Source organism: Phoca vitulina, unplaced genomic scaffold (genome assembly GCF_004348235.1).
Source record: "Phoca vitulina isolate PV1807 unplaced genomic scaffold, GSC_HSeal_1.0 scaffold1, whole genome shotgun sequence".
Lineage (NCBI taxonomy): Eukaryota > Metazoa > Chordata > Mammalia > Carnivora > Phocidae > Phoca > Phoca vitulina.
In genome coordinates, this window is record NW_022589704.1 from 28,585,611 (window position 1) to 28,606,290 (window position 20,680).

Consider the following 20,680-nt stretch of genomic DNA (forward strand, 5'->3'; position numbering starts at 1 on the left):
GGGGGAACGTCATGGAAAGAGGCGAGGGCTTATTCGGAGAAATCAGCACCATGGGCCTTGGCTAGCCAGTTCCTGCTTGGTAGGGGCTAGTTCTCACGTCTCACTGCTCTGCGAAGTACGCGTCACAGAATATGCCAAGCACTTTCTGGATCTCTGAGATGCTTTGGCTGGCATTTTATTTAACTTGTGACATTTTTGACTGTGCTTCTTCTGGTGGGCGTCAATACTGCCCCAGCCTGCGGTTGTCGCTGAATATAAAATCCCGTTCAGTTATCCCTTTGTTCTAATGGTCACTTCAGGGCCACCATTCCTGACCGGGTGGAAGGAGCTGAGTGTGGATGAGGCTAGCCTGTGCAAGGCTAGCGGCCGACACTTCAGGAGCAAACTGCACTGAGGAGCTCCAGATTCTAACCTTTTATTTCTGGTTGAGCCTAACTCAGAAGCCATTTAAAGTAGACGTCACAGGCTCAAATGCCTACAGGGTCCATGTAGAAGGAAAGGAGTCAAGGAAATGAGTGAAGTGGGTCGGGAGGACAGTGGTAGGGAGTCGTGAGGCCCGTGGTCCCGTGCAGAGCACAAGGTGGGTATAGGAGGAAAGCCTGCCCTCAGCTCGAGCAGCTTGGTGTCAGAGAGGAAGGCCAGCCCAGCATTTTTCAGACTTGCCAGTGTTTCGTGAAGTCTCCAGATTTTTAAATATTGGCTCAAAGTCAGGTCAGGCGAAAAACACTTCTGGGCCAGATTCTACCTGTGGGCCACCAGGTTGCAAAGCATGATTTGGACTCATTGTGACAAGGCTGCTTCAAGTACACTGATTTGCACAAGTTTTGTGTTGCATGGCTCCCATGATCCTGAAATCCCCCCCTAAATGGCACTAGTATCAAATAAGGCCAAGGGGTAGACACCACATTCCCTTTCATGTGAAGCTGTTTTGCTAAGTGGTTCTTCCCAGCCCTCAGCTGTAGAGCTCCTCACCCTGTTCCAAGCCTGGCCTGGTCTTTCTTGGGGATTGGAAATTATACTCTCTCTCCTCTTCCAGCTAATTGCTTTAATGCATCCTGAATGTATCTAGGCTGCCGCCCCTAACCACTGGGTCATCACTTATTCACAGGCCTGAAGTCCCTTCAGCGGCCTCCTGCTGGCCCTCACGCGGCAGGGGATTAATGTAGTCTGGTTGGTGAGTCAAAAAGAAAGATGACATCATTTTCATGTCAGGAATGAGGATGTGTGTCTGTGGATGTAAGGGTTATGGAGTGCGAAGAGAGGAAAACTAAGGCTACTTCTCTTATAAACTGGCACGGTGCTCCCCCGCCCCCTTCTTTTGCTTTCAATCCAATCTGGCTTCTCCCAAGTGAGTTATTAATATGGGACACAGCCTGGCTTCCTCCCTTCTGTCTCCTCATATAAATCCAACTAATTAATTTACTTTAACAAGAGGAATCTTTCTCTATCTCTTCCAATCTTTGTCGTTCAGCTTAGATTCTCTTAATTCAGGCACAAGACACACAACTTTAATAATCACACATAGAACCTTATCTGTATCATCACATCCACTGTCATAAACCAGGGGAAAAGGAAACTTAAATAAAGGGACTATCGAAGGAGAAGACGGGTCAGCTCTCAGGTAAAGGCTGGAATTCACATTCTGTCTGGTCCAATTAAGGAAAGGAAAATGGAAAGAATCATGCATGTGCCGGAAATCTGACAACGTGAAGTGATGTACGAATGGTTTTGGAAAGCTCCGCTCCATTGAGTTCATTCAATACTGTAGAATGGTGGCATAGGAAGGTCTCCTCCTGAACAATGAGTTAGATCTTGTGTCCCTTTCTGTGCATGAATGTAAAACCCCACCCAAATATGCCCTTTGTTGGCAGTTTAGAAAATTACCCCCTCACCGCCCCCCAAAACCCCTTAAACAATCAGGGCTGTGTTGGCTCCTGCATTGTCCCGTTTTCTGTAACAGTGGCGCACCCACAAGCCGAATAAGGTTGATTTCGCAGGGGAGATCCAGGTCAGAGGACAGAGGTAAGGACCAAGAGTAAACGGGAGCTCTCCTGTTCTCATCTGAGGCAGGAATGTGTGGGACCCGTTTCCCATGTGAATGAGGACTGGTGGAACTTCCCAGATCGTTCCTTAGAGCTCCTTTAATTCTTTCCTTGGTGCTGCAAGGGATTTTCTTTCTTTGTGGGAAGTGTCAATGCTTGTCTTTCAAAAGCCAAAAAAAAAAAAAAAGTAAAAAAGAGGATTTGCAAAAACAAGCACCATGCTGCCCATTTGCACACTGGTGCAGAGAGAAGAGTCAGGAACTGCTAATGAATGTACCAGCTGTGTGTGGAAAATCAGCCAAGCTTGGGCTTTGGGCTTTCATTTCTCTGCGGAGATCCTTATTCTAGACTGCCCGTGAGAAACATGAGGATGGCTTCAACCACAACATGAATAAAGAACAAAGGTAACAAAGGTGAGGCTATCCTGGAATATTAGTTGAAAATGAACCCTTGTCTTGAGGAAAAGCAGCTATTATTCTGTTACCACTTTCTGATTTGGTAACAATTTAAATACAGGCAAAACCCTTCTCCTCTTCTTAGGACCTGAGACTTTTTAATTCCACTTTCTTAGATTTGAGGACTGGAAAGTTTGGTTACTTTTCTAAAGGTATGTTTCCTGTTTTTCTCTCTTTCTCTGTCTCTCTCTTCTCTCTCTGTGTCTATCTCTCTGTCTCTGTCTCTTTTCCTCCCTCTCTTCCCCATTCCCCATCCTCCCTCCCTAAACCCTACCTTCCTTCTTATCTCTCCTTCTCTTTTTTCTCTTCCTCCTTTTTTTCCTCTATACTTATTGAGGCGTAATTGACTAAATTATAATATATTTAAGGTGTACAACATGATGATTGGCTATACATAGACATTGTGAAGCGATTCCCACCATCAAGTTAATTAACACATCCATCACTTTACATATTTACCTTTCTTTTGGAGAGCCCCCTTAAATTCTACTCTCTTAGCAAATTTCAATTATACGATACAGTCTTATCAACTGTAGTCATCATGTTATACATTAGATCTTCAGACCTTACTCATCTTATAACTGAAAGTTGTGCCCTTTTACCAGCCTCTCCTTAGTCAGTTCCTCGCACCATACCAGCCCCCACCAGACCCTAGCAACCACAATTCTACTCTCCCTGTTTCTATGAGTTCAATTTTTATTATTATTTTTTATGTTCCACAGCTAAGTGATACCATACAGTATTTGTTTTTCTCTGTCTGGCTTATTTCACTGAGCCTAATGCCCTCCAGTTTTATCCATGGCACAAATGGCAAAATTTCCCTTTTTTTAACTGCTGAAAAATACTCAATTATATATATATGTCACATATTCTTTATCCATTCATAGGTCGGCTGACACTTGGGCTGTTTCCCCACCTTGGCGATTGTGAATAATGCTGCAGCTGACATGGGAGCACAGAGATCTCTTTGAGATAGTGATTTTGTTTCCTTTGGAGATATACCCAGACATGAAATTGCTGGATCATATGGTAGTTCTATTCTTAATTTCTTGAGGAACGCCATACTGTTTTCCATTGTGGCCACACCAGTTTGCATTCCCACCAGCAGTGTGCAAGCATTCTCTTTTCTCTGTGTTCTCGATTTGCCTTTCCCTGATGATGATAGTGATGTTACCCACCTTTTCATGTACCTGTTGGCCATTTGCATGCCTTCTTTGGAAAAATGTCTTTTCAAGTCCTTTGCCCATTTTTCAACTGGGTTGTTAGTGGTTTTTGTTTTGTTCTGTTTTGCCATTGAATTATATGAGTTTCTTATATATTTTGGATATTAACCCCTTATTGGATATGTGGTTTGCAAATATTTCCTCCCATTCCCTAGCTTACCTTTCCTTTTGCTGATGGTTTCTTTTGATGTGTGGAAGCTTTTTAGTTTGATATAGTCCCACATGTTTATTTTTGCTTTGGTTGCCTTTGTTTTGGTTTCAACCCCCCCAAAAATATTGCCAAGATCAATGTCATGGAGTTTACCAATTGTTTTCTTCTAGGAGTTCTATGGTTTAAGGTCTTACATTCAAGTCTTGAATCCATTTTGATTCAAACACATCTATTTTTGTGTATGGTATAAGATAGGGGTTTAGTTTCATTTCTTCTTCCCTTTTTTAAAAAAGATTTTATTTATTTATTTGAGAGAGAGAGAGAGACAGCGCACGAGAGTGCAAAAGCTGGGGGAGAGCCAGATGGAGAGGGAAAGGCAGACTCCCTGCTTAGCAGGGAGCCCGATGTCGGGCTTGATCCCAGGACCCTGGGATCATGACCTGAGCTGAAAGCAGGAGCTTAACCAACTAAGCCACCCAGGGGCCCCTTCTTCTTCCTTTTTAATGCTGCAAATGGCACTGGAATGGATCAAAATTGTACTGTGTATGAACTTAGGGATGACTGCAATCTTGAGTATGTCCATAGTCATGTGCATAAGTGAAGTGAAAAATATGATTCACCCTTTGGGCAGCTCTCCCGCACATTCAGTTCTATAATAATGCTAGCCACTGTTTATTGAGCACTTAGTATGCACAAAGCACCATACATACTAAGGGCTTTGCATTTACTTTCTCATTTAGTGCAATTACTACAACTGGGAAGAAGCGGATCATCTCTTTTGTGCATTCCAGTAATTCTTTATTAATGGATTTCTTCATAGATAGGATTATGCCACAGTGCCTAGCCTAAACCTACATGGTGATTGTTGCCAAGGACAAAGTTGTTTCAGTGCATGCATAAATATTATTCTTATTCTAGAGGAGAGAGAGAAAATATATTTTTCAGAACAGTGAGTCCATGTCCATTTTGGGGAAGTTTGCTCACAAGGGACTTGGATGCCTCAAAGTAGATGAACTTACATGCTCCCAAAGTTTTAGTCTTGGGCAAGGTACTCGGTCCATTGTGCTCTAATTTCCTCACTTGTAAAATGAGATTTAACGGGTATAGGTGAGGGGCTTAGAATAGTGCGTGGCATATTGTAAACATACAATGAGTGTTAGCTATTATCATTGTTGTCATTATTAAATAGTCACAGCAACACACTGATGGAGATATTTTTATCTCCATTTTACAGATGGGGAAACTAAGGCATAGGATTTAACAACCCTCCCAAGGTGATACAGCCAGTCAGTGTTTGGAGACAAGAATTCTCACCCTACGTCATTCTCATTGCAGAGCTTACAACTAGAATTTGATGTTGCCACTCATGATAGGAAGTAAGGTCTGGTCCTGGTTGTATAGAATACAATTTCTTTCTCCTATAGGAAACGTGAGCTGTGAAACAAGCACAAAATGTCCTGAAGAGTGGACACACGTCATACGAGAAGCATTTTCGGTCCCTCTGGTAGAGAGGGAGTGCTTAATTACCATGTGCCACTGCTGTTAACCTCTGCAAATAAGTCTAATTATCACAGATTAATGAACAGAGCTTAGGCACATCTAAAGGGGCTTTGCTGAGGGGTTTTCATTTCTGCATTTCATTATCTCCATAAACGCTGTTGTTCCCCATGCACATGGTTATGGAACTTTTATTATTTTTTTAGCTGCGCTCTGTGGAATATCAACAACAGTGCCTGAGAAATAGCTCAGGGCAGGGATCGCTTTCCAGGAAATCTTCAGGAAGCCTGCAAGTTGGGTGACTGCTGCTTGGCTGTTTACCGATGCATCATGCCACATTGGTTCATAGGGAATAAGGCTTAGACGGTTGCCAAGGAAACAGGCTAAGATTTTTGAAATATCTGAAACCACAGTGAAATTTCCAGGAAAAATCAATGTCTTAGTCAAGAGTCAGGTTAAGCCTTCTCTGCGTCAGGGTGAGTAGCAACAATGCAAATAGAGCTTGAAAGATTCGTTCCCGTCTGCACCATGACTTAAAATCGCACACCCGTGTTGTCATCCTCAGAGAATGTTTTTCTATGAATAGAAGTAACCATGTTGGCTATACTCATGCTGGGAAGTGGCCATCCTGCTGGTCCTTAGAGCAGGGCTGAGCCTGGAAGCCATCTTTGAATGTCCCTGTGAGCTCAGAGAGTCCCTGGTGAGGACCTTGGAAATCCCAATGTCATATCGTGGCAAGAGAGCAAGCTGGCAGTTAGCCAAGGGCTTCAGCCCTGCAGAGGCTGAGACCTAAGGAAGATCTTGGGCACAATCCACCAGACACGTTTCATTAATAAATGATTAGATTTGCAAATCTTGTCAGTAGAGATTGCTATCACAGAACTAATGAAATAAATAATGAAACATTTCCAGTGTTTCTGGCTGGCTTTCAGAGCAGAGTAGATCTCTGCCTTTGTTGCAATTTATGGCTGTCTCTTTGATCAACTCCTGGGGAGTTCAAGGAATGATTTTCCTGCTTCCAACACCCGCCTCCGGCTTTTAGGTTTGCCTTTTTTTTTTTAACTTGACTTTTCATATCATTTTGTACTTCAAATACAAAGGTTCCCCAGGATAATTTCAGATAAAGAAACCCAACGGGGTGAATAATCTGCAGTGAAGAAAATCTGAATCGTACTTGAAGAAACAACCCATTTGACACTGGGTTAGGAAAGGGGTAGGGGAGGGATTTTGCTTACAAATGAACACAAAAAAGTTCACAGTTTTATTTGAATGTCTCCATTTTGCACAGTCTAAAGCCAAGAGCATTTCCTGATCCAGAAGCAAACTAAGATGCCACCCAGTATGGATTACCCAGCAGGCATACAAAGCTTATGTTCGGGACATTAACAATGCTGGGGTAGCTCACATTTCTTTTGTTAAAAAAAACAAAACAAAACAGATTTTTCATATCCCCCCCAAAAAATACCAAAATAGTCATGGAGAAATCAGATCCTTATTGGGTTTCTTTATGCTTGTTTTCAGACTTAGTGTCATTTTGATGTGAATTCCCATTCAGGATTAGGAGGGGATGGAGCTCCAACATCTATTCACCATATGGGAACTTTAAAGGGTTTCCTGGGATGAGATTTCATCCTTGACTCATACCAGTCATAAGATGATACAGCCATTATGTCTACCTGTGACACTTTGGGTAATCTTTTCGAGGTTGATACTATATTATAATAATATTGATACTATAAATAGATTTTCAGTTCTCTTCCTCTGCAAACCCACCCAGCACATTAATGGGCACATACACTCACTGCTTCTTGGAAATCACAGTGAGTCCAAAGGTTGGGGTCCTGATGGATTGCTTGCTCTTGGACTTATCTTCTTGAGAGCTGCCATTGTGCTCCTTTTTAGTTTTTGCCATTGGGAAAGTTACAATGGAACGAAGTTCAGATCCATCCCATTTTTAAAGATCCAATTTAAAATGTACCTTTGAGTATCTTTATCTTTTCTAGTTTCATCCTGTGGCATGGCAATACCATAGGCAAAACCCACTGGACATTTCCTGTCTACATGGCTTAGATAATTTCTTCTGTAACCAGATACTTCTCTGTAGAGAAAACTTTGAAAAATTAGTGAGTTGTTCAGTTGAGGAAACAAAATTAATACTAAAATTATAAGGATCAGAACTAAACAAGCAATAAAAACTTCCCTTTGGGCTCATAGAGGGGGGTAAGGGCCTGCCTATAGGGGCATAATTATTCTTATGCTATAGTTTTATGATACATCTTTTGACGTATCTCCCACAGTTGGCCAGTTGTTTCATGGGACTATAAACACAGAGTTGGTCCCACTCTCCAAGATGAGAATTAGATTTTATTGTGATCAAATTATTTCTGCATTTCTTTGATTCTAAGATCACCATCTTTTCATAATTTCACATGATTTCTGAAATCAGGAGGCATATCAAAATCATCATCAGCCTGGCCGCAGCTGTGATGTGGCTGTCAATACTATGTACCTGGGCATTAATATTTTCAGAATGGGTTCCAGCTATTGCAAAGGCAGGCCTGGAGGCAATAAGAAGCATTGCATCACCGACACTATTCAAGGCACAGAGCATGATGTTGGGCAGAAAAACGTGGACATTGATGACAGTGGATCAGAAACAAAATAGAAACCACAGCTTGCAAAACTGTGGTGTGATTGGCCAAGCAGACAAATTATGCAAACCATGAGATGCACAGCAAACCAAGTTGGAAGTGTTTTAACACCAGCTCGTTCTGACCCATTCGTGCCAGGATAAGATCATTGGCTTCCAGCACCTCACCTCATTACAAACTCTGACCTATTCCCGCTCATTTATTACCTTCTCTCCCAAAGCACCCTACGACTACTGAGGACTTCCCTGACTCGCCTTTTGAAAACACTGCTGAGACTCTTTCAAGGTGGTGGTTTCTCTTGCTCAGCAAGTTTAATAAACCCAGTTTTGTGTGATCAGCAGTGTTCCAGGGTGGTCTTGGTACAGAGCTCTGATAATTCAAAAAGAGATTCGGTAGAATCAGGCTCTAAGGCTGAAAAGTTTTAGGAATCCATTAAAGTATTTATTTAACTTACATTTCCCTTTTAATGTATGTACAAGAGGGATATATGATAAAATACATATCTAATAAGTTTCAAAGAACTTTTGAAATGGTATAAAATGAAAAACTGCAAGGAAGTATTGTAATTTATTGGCATCAATTTTTCTTTCTTAGTGGCACATAAAATAATGGTGTATTGTACAATGGATGGCATTTTGCTTTTGATAAAATATGGTAATAATAGCTAGCTAACTTTTACTGGACATTTCTCATGAGCCATGCACTGTGCTAAGTGCTCTACCTGCATGAACTCATTTAATTCTCACAGTATTGCTAGCAAGTAGGTCATATGATTACCCTCATTTTCTAGATATATAAACTGAGGTATGGAGGTGGTCCATGGCTGCCTTGAAATAGATAATTAATTGGTGGAGGAGTTAGGGCTCAGATCCAGGTAATGTGCCTCGGCTGGGCTAGAATAGGAGGGGAGAAACGGGGCACGCAGCACTATTTTCTTAAAAGTGGCAGAAAGCATTAATTAGAATGATAGTACTTGCACAAGGCATGTACTAAATTTTGGGATTTGGACTTTTAACGGTAATACATTAACCAGTTCTTTGGTGCTCCTGGAAGCAAAATTGTTTCCCTTGGGTATTTCAGAAAAGGTGCATTCAGAACCTAAAATATTTGCCAGTTTATTTCTTCCAAAAAAGAGAGTTCCTTGGTGTTCAGAGCTATATATCAGGGTTAAAAAACAAGCAACCAAATAAAAACAAACCCAGCACTAGGGTCATCCATTTAAGTCACTACTTGACAGCTGTTCTGGGAATGGCTGTTGCCACGGGTTACTGCAGAGCACTCAGCATCTCAGCCTTGCCCATCACTTCCAGGCCAGGCTCCTGTCTCTCTGGAGAGATGCCCCTTCCCTCCTTTCCCCACCCCACCCCCACCTTGGCAGTTCATATTAAAGATTGTTTTTTTTCCTTTGAAAGAGAAATGAAATAATAATACGCTGAAAATTCCCTAGATGTTGCCTAGGGTATTCTCTGTCTTTGATGCTTTTGTTGCCCTGTTTTTCCTTGTAGATCACAGCATCAGCACTGTTTTTTCTATAAACCTCAACACAGGGTTCCAACCTGCTGCCTTCTGCAGGTGGAACCACAATCAGGCATTGTCCATCAGTGAATGTACCAACCTAGATGTCACTCAATTAATATGTTCTTAATTGGATTCTTCAGATAGTTGGTCATGACAGTGTATTTTCAGGACTTTTGTTGTCTTTGTTCTTTTTTTTTTTTTCTCTTTCAGACCCTCCCCTCTTATCCTGTCAATGCATTCACATATCCTTTGGACCAGGAGATTTGACCAGGATGCACTGATTTTCCTTCTACCTCCTACTTCTTATCCTTTACACACTGAAGGGTTCAGAAATCCATTAAAATACCATTTCATCCCTATTTAGGAAAAGGGGAATTAAAGTAGCACAACTTACTTAGGTAGTGCTATTTACTGGAAACATGTTTGCAAAATACCAGCATTACATAGCATCTACTAGGCTAATTATATTCCATGTTAATGGTCATTAACGCCTTCAAAATCATGAAACATATTTGTCCTCTATGACACTTACAAAAAAAGATAATTTGTGGGAAGTACTTTGAGATTCTTGTAAGAGATTTGGGATATTAACATTCCTTTGTTTCAGGTATTGGATGATGTTTAAGAACCGTAGCTTCCACTGATGCTTTGAGTCAAATCAAGGCTCATTAAATATGCTGTTGGCTTCTCTGACATTTTATAAAAAGGAATTTGCTACCCATTACACTTTTTTTCCTTTGCCTTTTCTTCCCATCACCTGCTCCCCAACCATTACTTTCTAGTCAACACATGCCTCTTTTCTATGGTTTGCTTATAGATTATTAAGAAAAAAGATGTAAACTCACAGGGAGGATTAAGGTAGACACAGCTGGTGTCAACGAAAACAGAGAGAGATGAAAGAGTATTGAGCCCATCTGAATGGACAGCCCATGGGGCTTTCTTGTGACTCATCCTTGACCTTTACCCTCCCAAATCATGCCTGAGGCAAGTAAACAGCTTTTCAAAGCAGACTACCCTCTGGGACACTTCGTACATTTTCATTTTAATCTCTTTGCAAAGTGGTCAAAAATAAATGTCCCTATGAAGAGAAATACTACTGACAAAAGTTGAATTTGAAATGACACGGAATCACTCTGTTACCTATCACACAGAGGGTCCTAAACTGCTTAGCGGTTTATTCCAAATGAAAAGGAAAGGAAACAGTCTTCAGTGAGTGTTTTAAACATCTCCGTATGATTCAAAATGGTTACATGGGCCTTTGAAAATATTGCCTGGAGACATTATGGGTGATTTAAGTTTTTCTTTGTATTTTGCAGATTATCTATAATGAGTAGGCATTACTTCTGTAATCCACAAAAAGACTTTCAACAGAAATGGAATTACAGTACAGATTTTTAAAATATGAGAATACTACCCAGTGAGTTATTTTTATAAATGACTGGAATAAAGAAAACTATTTAATAATGTAGATAAAGTATCATATGCCGAAGATATATTTTCTGATATAAAAGGCAAGTTAAAGGTGGACTGAAATGTTTCTTAGGAACCAGGTAAATATTATCTCCCAGACCAAACAGCTACTCTCCCTTTGTGTATCACTCAGCCCAAAGAGAAAAGTGGAAATGTTTCTACCTATCATTGTCATCTGACACACTTAGCTGTGTGAAAGGAAACACAAGACCCCCAAATCATTTAACTTATGAGATCTCAGTCGCTGCCTGATGCATGGTAACAAATGGGGCTTCTGGAACAGGGCACACCGGAGTGATGTGTGGACTGAGGTCTGCAATCATCGCTCCATCTCACTTCCAGTGATTTTTTTTTTTTTTTGGTCTGACAGTACCACTTTATTGAGGTCCCGATGTGGTAAATATTGAAAATGTGCATAAGGTAGCTAGCTGATTCTCAGGGTCAATACACAGAGACGAGGAAATTGTCCTGTTCTCCTGTTTTGGGAGAATGACTTCAAACAATCATGTATCCAGTGAAGTACATATTGGAAGGGAAAACGTACCCAAACAAAACAATAAAACTTAACTTCAGGTAAAGCAAACTGTTGAGACATATAATAGAGAAATGAGTTCCAAGTGCTAGTTACACTAAATCCTAAACATCCAGCTTTTTACAGACTCACAAATCAAATTGCTTTATGGTTAGAGGAGCATTTAATACAGTGTGACCAGTTTAAAGTTAACATTTTGTATTCAGGATGATTAATGACACCATATTGTATTTCAATTACTATAAGATACTTCTCTGTAATAAACGATGGCAATAATATTCACATTAAGTCAATAAAAAGCATCTTCAAAGTGTGATGTATAAGTGCCATTATTACAGTATAAGTTGATCACAACATACAATGAATTATCAACAGTGTAACAGGAAATTTCTATACCAAAGCATATATTTTCATCTCAGTGCACAGGGACTTTGGCAGAGCACCCTCATTAGTATTAATAGTAGTCAAATGAAAGTATTCACACACAATAGCAAGGGAACTACTCCTTCTCCCCCCAGCTTTCTTATACTCCATTCTCTACGAACTGCATTTTTGTGGGTTCAAGGATGAGAAACCAAATTCTCAGAGCATTCGAGTCCAAAGGGAAAAGATGTGGCAAGTGACTTCATGATTTATGTTCTAGAAAGCCAATAGTTGGGGAAAACAAGTCCCAAACAACAGGTGTTTCTTTCCTAAAGGGTCTGTCCACTTCAGGAGAGAGTTTGGGCACCAGAAAACTTGGAGAAGCTTCTGAATGATAAATCATCTCGGGGGTCATGGGTTTTTAAATTGTTCTGAATGGTGCCTGGTTACAGAAGTGAGGTCACAGATGAGATGGCCTAGGGAGCTCAGGAAAGCAGGCACAGGGGAGAGGGTAAAGAAGGTGGGTGTTTTCTGCCCTTTCTGTCTGCCCTTCTGTCCCTCCCCACATGGTTTCAGCCAGGTTGGTCATCAGGAATGACTGATGGGAGGTAACCTTAGGGTGGTGCAGGGAAGGGGCCAAGGCCACTGATCTGACTCCACAGCACCTCTAATTTGAAGCTGCACCCTGTCTAGAAAGATGGCTGCAGGAGGGAGTGAGAATCAGATGAAGGAACAAGGCTCCAATGTGCGGGGATAGTGATGTTTGTCGGTAAAGCTGTCTCCTGCATGCTTGGATAGACATGTAATTGTCTGGTTGCACTTCCATAATAGTCATGCACAGATACGATCTGCATACTAAAGAGAGGACAGCATGATCTCCTTGTCTTCTTGGACCATTTTAAAAAATTAGTTTTTTAAACAAAATACTCTCTTGCAGACCTCATAATATCATAGATCTAGGTAATTGCTGGTGATATGGTGGCATCGAACAACTTTTTATTTTTATTTTTTAAAGATTTTATTTATTTATTTGTCAGAGAGAGAGAGAGAGCACAAGCAGGGTGAGTGGCAGGCAGAGGGAGAAGCAGACTCCCCACTGAGCAAGGAGCCCGGTGAGGGACTCGGATCCCAGGACTGTGGGATCATGACCTGAGGCGAAGGCAGATGCTCAACCTACTGAGCCACCCAGATGTCCCTCAAATGACTTTTTAAGTAACTTTAGATATAGTCCCTAAAATTAGTCAGTAGAAAAAAATGGAGTAACTGGCATGAATGGTCAGCATCAGAATAAGAGGCCCTCTTTACTCAAATATAACTCAAAGTCATCAAGGAAGAATTCCAAAATAGACACCATTGAGAGCAATGGCAATGCCCATAAAGCAGCAATATGAGATGAATACAGACTCCAGAATATAGTTAAATTAGATCTACATCAAATCAAAAATTTTCTTAGAAACCTGGGTTCACCACATACAAATGGCTTTGCCATATGACTCACTGTATAATCAGAAAAAGCAGGATTCCTATATTCAAATCCTGTACCTACCTAGAGCTGTGGTTTGCAAGTTGTAAGCAAGTTACAAGATAACTATGAGAATATCATTAACTTCTTGGGGCCTCAGAGTCCTCATTTTGCAGGAGAGTTAGTGCCCATCGTCCAAGATTCAATCTTCCAGGTATGTGGAGGTCATCACATACTTTCTAATTTCACACTTTCTAAGTGTTCTCTTTGTCCATGGTCTCTTTTGTAATTCTGAAACCCCCCAAATTTGAAGAAACCAAATGTTTTATTTGTTTATAAATTGGTGTCAAAATTCATATGGTGGCAAAGCCAGACCTGAACTGACATGAGGTTATTTACTGGCTCCATTTAATCCCGTTTAGTGTGATCTGCTGCAGAAATATTAATGTATTATAATTAATTTAATTGGCATATCTAAAATAAAAAATTCTGAGTTCCAGAATGCATTAGAGCTAAAGGGTTCAGACAGGGGACTCTAGGTTTGTATAATGATGATGAAGATGATAGTCCTAACAGTTTTGTTTCTCGTTAGCTAGCTTCTTTCTCCTGGTTATGATAATTGGTTCTTGATTTTTAGCATCTTTATCTCCCAAAGACTTGCCTGTATTGTCCCTTTGCTGCCACTGTGACACAGTTTCTGAGAACTTACCACCACTTTCTCTTGGTTCCTGGTACTGCTCTGTACATTCCTGGTTTTGATTTTGCTCACCCTCTGGTGCTCTGGGCCAACTGTCAGTGCCTTCTGGGAATGAGAAATTTGGCTTTATACTTGTCAAATGGATTAGGACAAAGATTTTGTTGTTCAATTTGGCGGGGAAAAACAGATGGCTTGCTCAGTAAGGATGGAAGAAGGACATGGAGGGTGAGGACAATTCATCTCCTTATAAAATAGAATCCATTCACACACTGGTACCTTATTTATTTCTTATTTGTTATGATTCATTGTATACAAAAAAGGCTCCATTCAAACAATATGCTTTGTGGTATGAATTCCATTATCAAGAACAGGAGTACTATAGGAAGCCCATGGATGTTGTCTAGGATGGGGTTCCCTCCTTCTGGTCCCTCAACATGTGAGGTGGGCTATGGTTCCTTGGTCTCTGCTCCATGAGATGAAGATTCTGCATCTATTCATTGACATATGGTCATAGACCAAGAAACATTTTCTCTGTCTCCAGGGACCTGCCTTGGGCATCTGGAGGAAAAACCTTCCTCTGTCTTGAAGAGGGGCCTCTTCCTGAAATATTCACTGTTGGCTTCATCTCAGTTACTACCAAGCAAACGTCGAGGATACTGAAATCTTCTCAGTCCTTTCTGGGTCCAAGTTTAAATGTTTAAAGGCATTTTCTTTCAAATTTTATCACCCTATGTCCCATGTAAGATGTATATATTTTGGGTTGCTTCCAAAAGAAATTAGTTACTAAAAAGTCAAAAGGCTTTGTTCTAAGGCCAATTTCACCTGTAAGGGGGTCCCTCAATTTGGAACTGAAAGACATTCTCATTTAATTACACAAATAGGACAGAAATACACAAAAAAAGGAGTTCAAACTTGGCAATATATATTTTACAACATAAATGACATGGGAAATAGGTGTCAACTATAGGGTTTAGTGGAGAAAGGAGACTTGTTTAGGTTGAAGTATCAATAGACATTTATGAAGGATGCTGGAGTTAAAGTAGACCTTAACATTTGTGTACTTTGGGATGATGGAGATGGAATGGAGATGAAGGGGAAAAGAATGATAGGATCTGTGAGCAGTAATGAAATGTATCAGAAGGTAACTCAGGGTCTGGTTGTAAAAGGTCCTGAATGAGAGAGTATTTGTCTTATATGCTGGGGATCTTGCTTCCGTTTGGGAACAGAAGATGCTCCTGTTGCTGCTTTATTTTAGTAAGAGCAACTTGAATAGGTGTATAGAGTGACATAAAGAGGGAAGAAATTGGTTACACAAAACAGTTAAAAAATAACATAAGCACTTTGCACGCATGATCTTGATCATTATGGCAACCCTGGAGGTAGTTACTTATTGTTATCCCTACTTTCCAGAGGAGGCTTGGAAATGTGAAGTAACTCGTCCAAGGTCACACAGCTAGCAAGGGGCTGGTCCAGAATTTGAACTTAGATTTGTTTGCCTCCAGAGGCGAATTCTTATCTACTCTCCCATAAACCAATGAGTGTGATAATTCAGTTGTTAAGTTATAATGACCTCTATTGAAGCGATAGCAGTGGGGATGGAAGTGAAGGTTGGAGGTGAGAGATAATGTAAAAGAAGTATCCACAGACCTAGTGACTATGGGTGAGTGGCAAAGTGAGGATAGGCAGATATTTGGTTTCATTGCTCTAAGCGTGGATATTTAAGAGAATTATGGTAATATTGGTGGAGAAAGGAAGTTAGGAGGAAGCCTTGGCTAGGAGAGACAGATTATGAATTATTAACAAAGCTGCATTCAACGCTGTCCTCCAGTTCTTTCGTTTCCTATCTTTCCTTCTATCTTATCCCCACGATCTCTCCTCTTTATTACCAGCATCAATGGAAGGCAGTAGGACGCTTGCTTTAGTCTTATGCAGAGTCCTATAAGATAAGACTTATATAATACTTCAGAGGGTAGGGTGAGGGCAGGGGGGAGGGGGAGGAATTAGTATTTAATGAGGATCCTCAACAGAATTTATTCTCATTCTTCGGGATTTATTGTAAGTAGATTTCACTGTAAAAATACTATTATACTTACTTTGCACTATTCTCTCAGTAATGGCCCTGGGCCCACAGTGCAGTTATAGGACCAAATCACAGTAGGCATTTAAAATTCATGATCTTGCTGCTGCATGGCAGAACAATATAAATTGAAAGGCACAGCCTGGATACCATCTTGTGGTCTTTATAAGGGGAAAATTAGTGGCACTTTGATTCACGAAAGGCTTATGACAGGCCTGGGCCTGTGGTGGTGCTAATATAGCCATCACTGGAATGCCAAGAGGTGGCCTGCTGTGGCAACAGCTGTCATTTTGTGCCAAACTCACATAACTAAAAGGTTATGGGCCAATAAAAAAAAAAAAAAAAGATGCTGTTCTTCTCCTTTGGTTATGAAATGCAAGAGCAAGCACTTTGGAAAGCAAGTTACCTTGTTTCCTGCTAAAATATGCCTGTCAAAGTGGCCAGTGTCTATGGTGAAAGACATTCTGTAAACATGTCCGTGTCGGAGTTTCTTTGTCTAGCCGGTGAGCCTTGCTGAAGTTTTGTCCTCAGAGCTGAGTCCTGGGCCCCCTGGGGGGGGAAACTGACTTAGGATAGAGTTACTTTAACATTTCAGTCAGGATGGTGGCTTATATGGGGGCCAAAGTGACTCTGGGAGTCAGAGTAGCACAGGACCCCTGAGCTCCGGGGTCAGAGAGACCTGGTTCTGCCACTTGCCTAACTAACTAACTCTTTCATTTAGTGCGAGTCACGTGGCTGGTTGCCCATATCTGTAGAATGAAGTTACCATCTATTTTGAAGCGTTGTTTGAAAGGTCAGAAATAACATATACTAGGTGCTTTAAAATAATAACAAACTTGACTTCTTACTCTGCCAGGCTTCATGCTAGGCAGTTCAATATGCATTATATCATTTGATTCTCATAATTGCCCAAGGAAGTAAATCATAGTTTTATTTCCTATTTGACAGATAAGGAAACTGAGTTTTAGAGAAATAATTTGCTGAAGCGATTTCCCCAGCTAGTAAGTGGGAAAATAAGGATTTAAATCCTAGTCTGTTGGCCTAAGGTTCTGTATTACTAAAGACTAAGTTGTAAGGGTTAGTCAATGGCAGTCATGTTTGTGATTTAGATTCTGCCTCGTGTTGTCTCATTCTACCATAAGGAATTATAGATGAGTATATCTCATCTGTTACCTGTTTTCCTGTAGGTTTAATTGAATTTTTGTCACACTCTGAAATTGTAGCTCCATGAGCCTGAATATTTACTTATTTATATAGTCATAGTTACTGGGAAGAGAAAGAGGTTTAACATTTAAAGAGGTGGGACTGGGTATCGTGATTCCTCTTTCTTTTTGCTTTTCACTGACAAAAATTTATTATGTGTCTTATCTCAACCATTACAACTTCTACATTGGGATTAGCCATCAGGAAAATGCAAACAATGGCCTCACCTAGGAAATGTTTCAAGGAATTAATTAAACTACAAAATAGTCCTGTTAATCTCCCTTCTGGGGCTGTGCTGGTGCCAACACAATGATCCTGAGGTGTTGAAGATCATTATACAACCAATGGTACACAAAACGCAAGGCATCTTTAATATCCAACATGCCTTCATCAGAGAGAAAACTTAATTTCCCTTCTGTGTAAATAGTTCTAGGATGTTTTGTACTTTTTCCACCCTTGTTCCTAGTGATTATAGTGTTTGTAGAATGCATGGGTAACCTCTAAGAATTTACCTCTCAATGAAAATGCACTTCAGTGTTTTAATGCCTATAGTTCTGAATTAGCCTAACTTAGACTCTAGAGGTTTCTTCAAAGTAGGTGATCAGATGGCTGAAGTCAAGATGGGGTTCTGTATCTATGAATACTTTCCAACATCCAAAGTAGTAGGGTATTATAAAGGAATTTGGGTACTTATTCTGACTCACATTGTAACACTCAATTTTGTCCTATGCCTTATGATAGCTCTGTGGGGCAGACACTGTATTTCCCTATGTTATAGATGAGGAAACTGAGTTTCAGAGAAATTGAGATCACCAATTTGACAGGCATGTGTCAAAACTGGACTTCAAATATAGTCTTGAAATTCCAAAGCACAAGCTACTGAATCTTATAGCTTCTCTTGATGGTTTTCATTTCAGCCTTGACTAAGTATTGGCTCTACTCATAGGCAGTGGGATGCTTCCTGGGAACAGGGTGTGATAATTATTGAGCAAAGTACTGAGGCTGAGAAGGGGCTCTGACTGCTTTGACTTAAGACTTGATTTTGCTGTATAGTTACGTAAACTTGGGCAAGTTACTTATTTTCATTGTGCTTCATTCTAAGAAGAAATAACTCATAGGATTGGTGTAAAGATTAAATAAGTTAACACTTAAATCATATATAAGGAAAAAAGACACACTCTTTAGTAGAAGTTAGTCATTATTATCCTACCAAAAGGTATTATCAATGTTTTGTTCCTTGTTATAACTATAGCATCTAGAGAGGCATCTGGCACATAGTAGATATTCAAGATCTTTTAATCATTATAAATGATTAAGTTAATGAATGTATAAGGGAATTATAAGAGATTATATCCAGTCCTGGGAGCCAAGTAGGATTTAAATGTTGTTAGCTTAGTCCTCTAATCTGCATCATTTGGCAACAAAAATACAAAGAATAGGAGCACCATGGTATTTAGGAGCTAGGAGTGACCAGTTATATCATCTACTCCACCTCACCGGAAATGAGGAAACTGAGGTTCCCAGAAGTGAGGTGACATTGTGTGAGGTTATTCAGTGAACTGACAAAGCTAGTATGAGAATCTAGGTTATTTAAATTCTCAAGGACTTCAAGAGCCTGGTGGAACTATACCAGAGGTGCCCTGAACTCAGTTTTTTAAAAAAGAAATAAACCTTTTTTTTTTTTAATTACCTTTTCATAGTTTTCCACGGAAGGAGGGAAACACAGTGGAAAAAGAAGAACCATCTCCTTTTTGAAGCTATCAGTTAATATGGAAGGGAATCTCCATAATGTTTGTGATATAAATCTGCATTTCAGCTCTGGCTCCTAGCTTTGGATTTGGGCATGGGTTGGGATCCCAACTCTGTAATTTATAATCTTTGTGACCTTGGACAAGTCACTTAACCTCTATGAGCCTGAGCATACCTCATCTATGAGGTTAGTTATCATACAGACTTAAAAAGTTGTCAGGAGGAGGATTAACTGTGATGATGTGACTAGAGCACTTAGTACAGGGCCTGGCACAGAGTAAGTTCTAATTAAGCAGTAGCCATATTTGTGGATCATGTTGATTTTTTTCTATGGAATTTCTCACTTAACTATTTCTTGTGGGGTTACCACCCTAGTGTAGTTCCTGGATCTACTACTGGTCTAATACCTTTTTTTGTTTGTTTGCTTGTTTCCTCTTCACGCCCTACTGCATATGGCTCCTAGCTTTGTTAAATACTCTCCCAAACTGTCCTTTGGTCCTGATGTTTTATTTCTACATAAACTCTAGACCTTCTGATTTGTTTTTAAAAATCCTCATCATAAAGCCTCCCTTTGCCTCTCTTACCTCTTTTTACTACTTCTTTTTAAGTGTGCTTTTCCAGGGGACAATCTCTGCTCTGTCCGTGGTCCTGACTTCTGAGGTTCCCCTTCTTGGCTTCCTCCCTCTTTTAGGCTATCCAGGTCCTCCTTATGTTTCAAGTGAAGTGCCAGCTCTTTCAAGAAACCTTCTCTGATTATTCCAGTCTGCACTGCATTACTATTCTGAGTTCTGACAGTGTTTTTGAAATCTATTAGGGTAGTGCCTGATTTTCACTGCAATGGGTGCCCATCAACTGTAACTGAAAGTAAATTGCTGTAAAGTTGTAAGTGCAATGTTATGTTTGATGGTTGTATGTGATCAAGAAGCACACCAAATATATTATTTTAATTCCAATCTATCATATTGACATAATAATGTGTCAATTATACAGAGCAATAGTAAATATATGCATGAATTTCTGTAAAATAGTACAGATGAACACTTGATGTTAATTTGCTAAAAGGAGACCAAAGTATTTAAAAGGGTCCATTTTTCTTACTAAAATATTCATGTAAGGGGGCAAAAATGCACAAAGATGTTTTTGGTAGCATTGTTTAAGATATCAAAACATTGAAAACACTCTAAATATATGTCAGTAAGGCTTGAAGTTATGATCTATCTACAGACAGAATAACATGCACTTATTAAAAACAACAAACTAGATACATTGACAAGGAATGATATCCTTGGCACATTAATTACAAACAGCAAGCTGTAGACTAGTACATATGACTAAATTTTGGTAAAACAAACACATATTTCAAATATATTTTATCTACCTCTATGGATAAAAAAATATCTAGATACACAAAACACATTAGAGGTGCTTATCTTTGAGAAGTTAGATATTGGAAATGGATTGGGGAGCTGGAAGAATAGTTACTATGTTTTTTAAGTATCCATACAACAAATAAAAATCTAAGGTTTCTATGTCATAAGTTTAGACCAAAGCACAAACCAATTATAATAGGTATTAATATCTTATATAAAA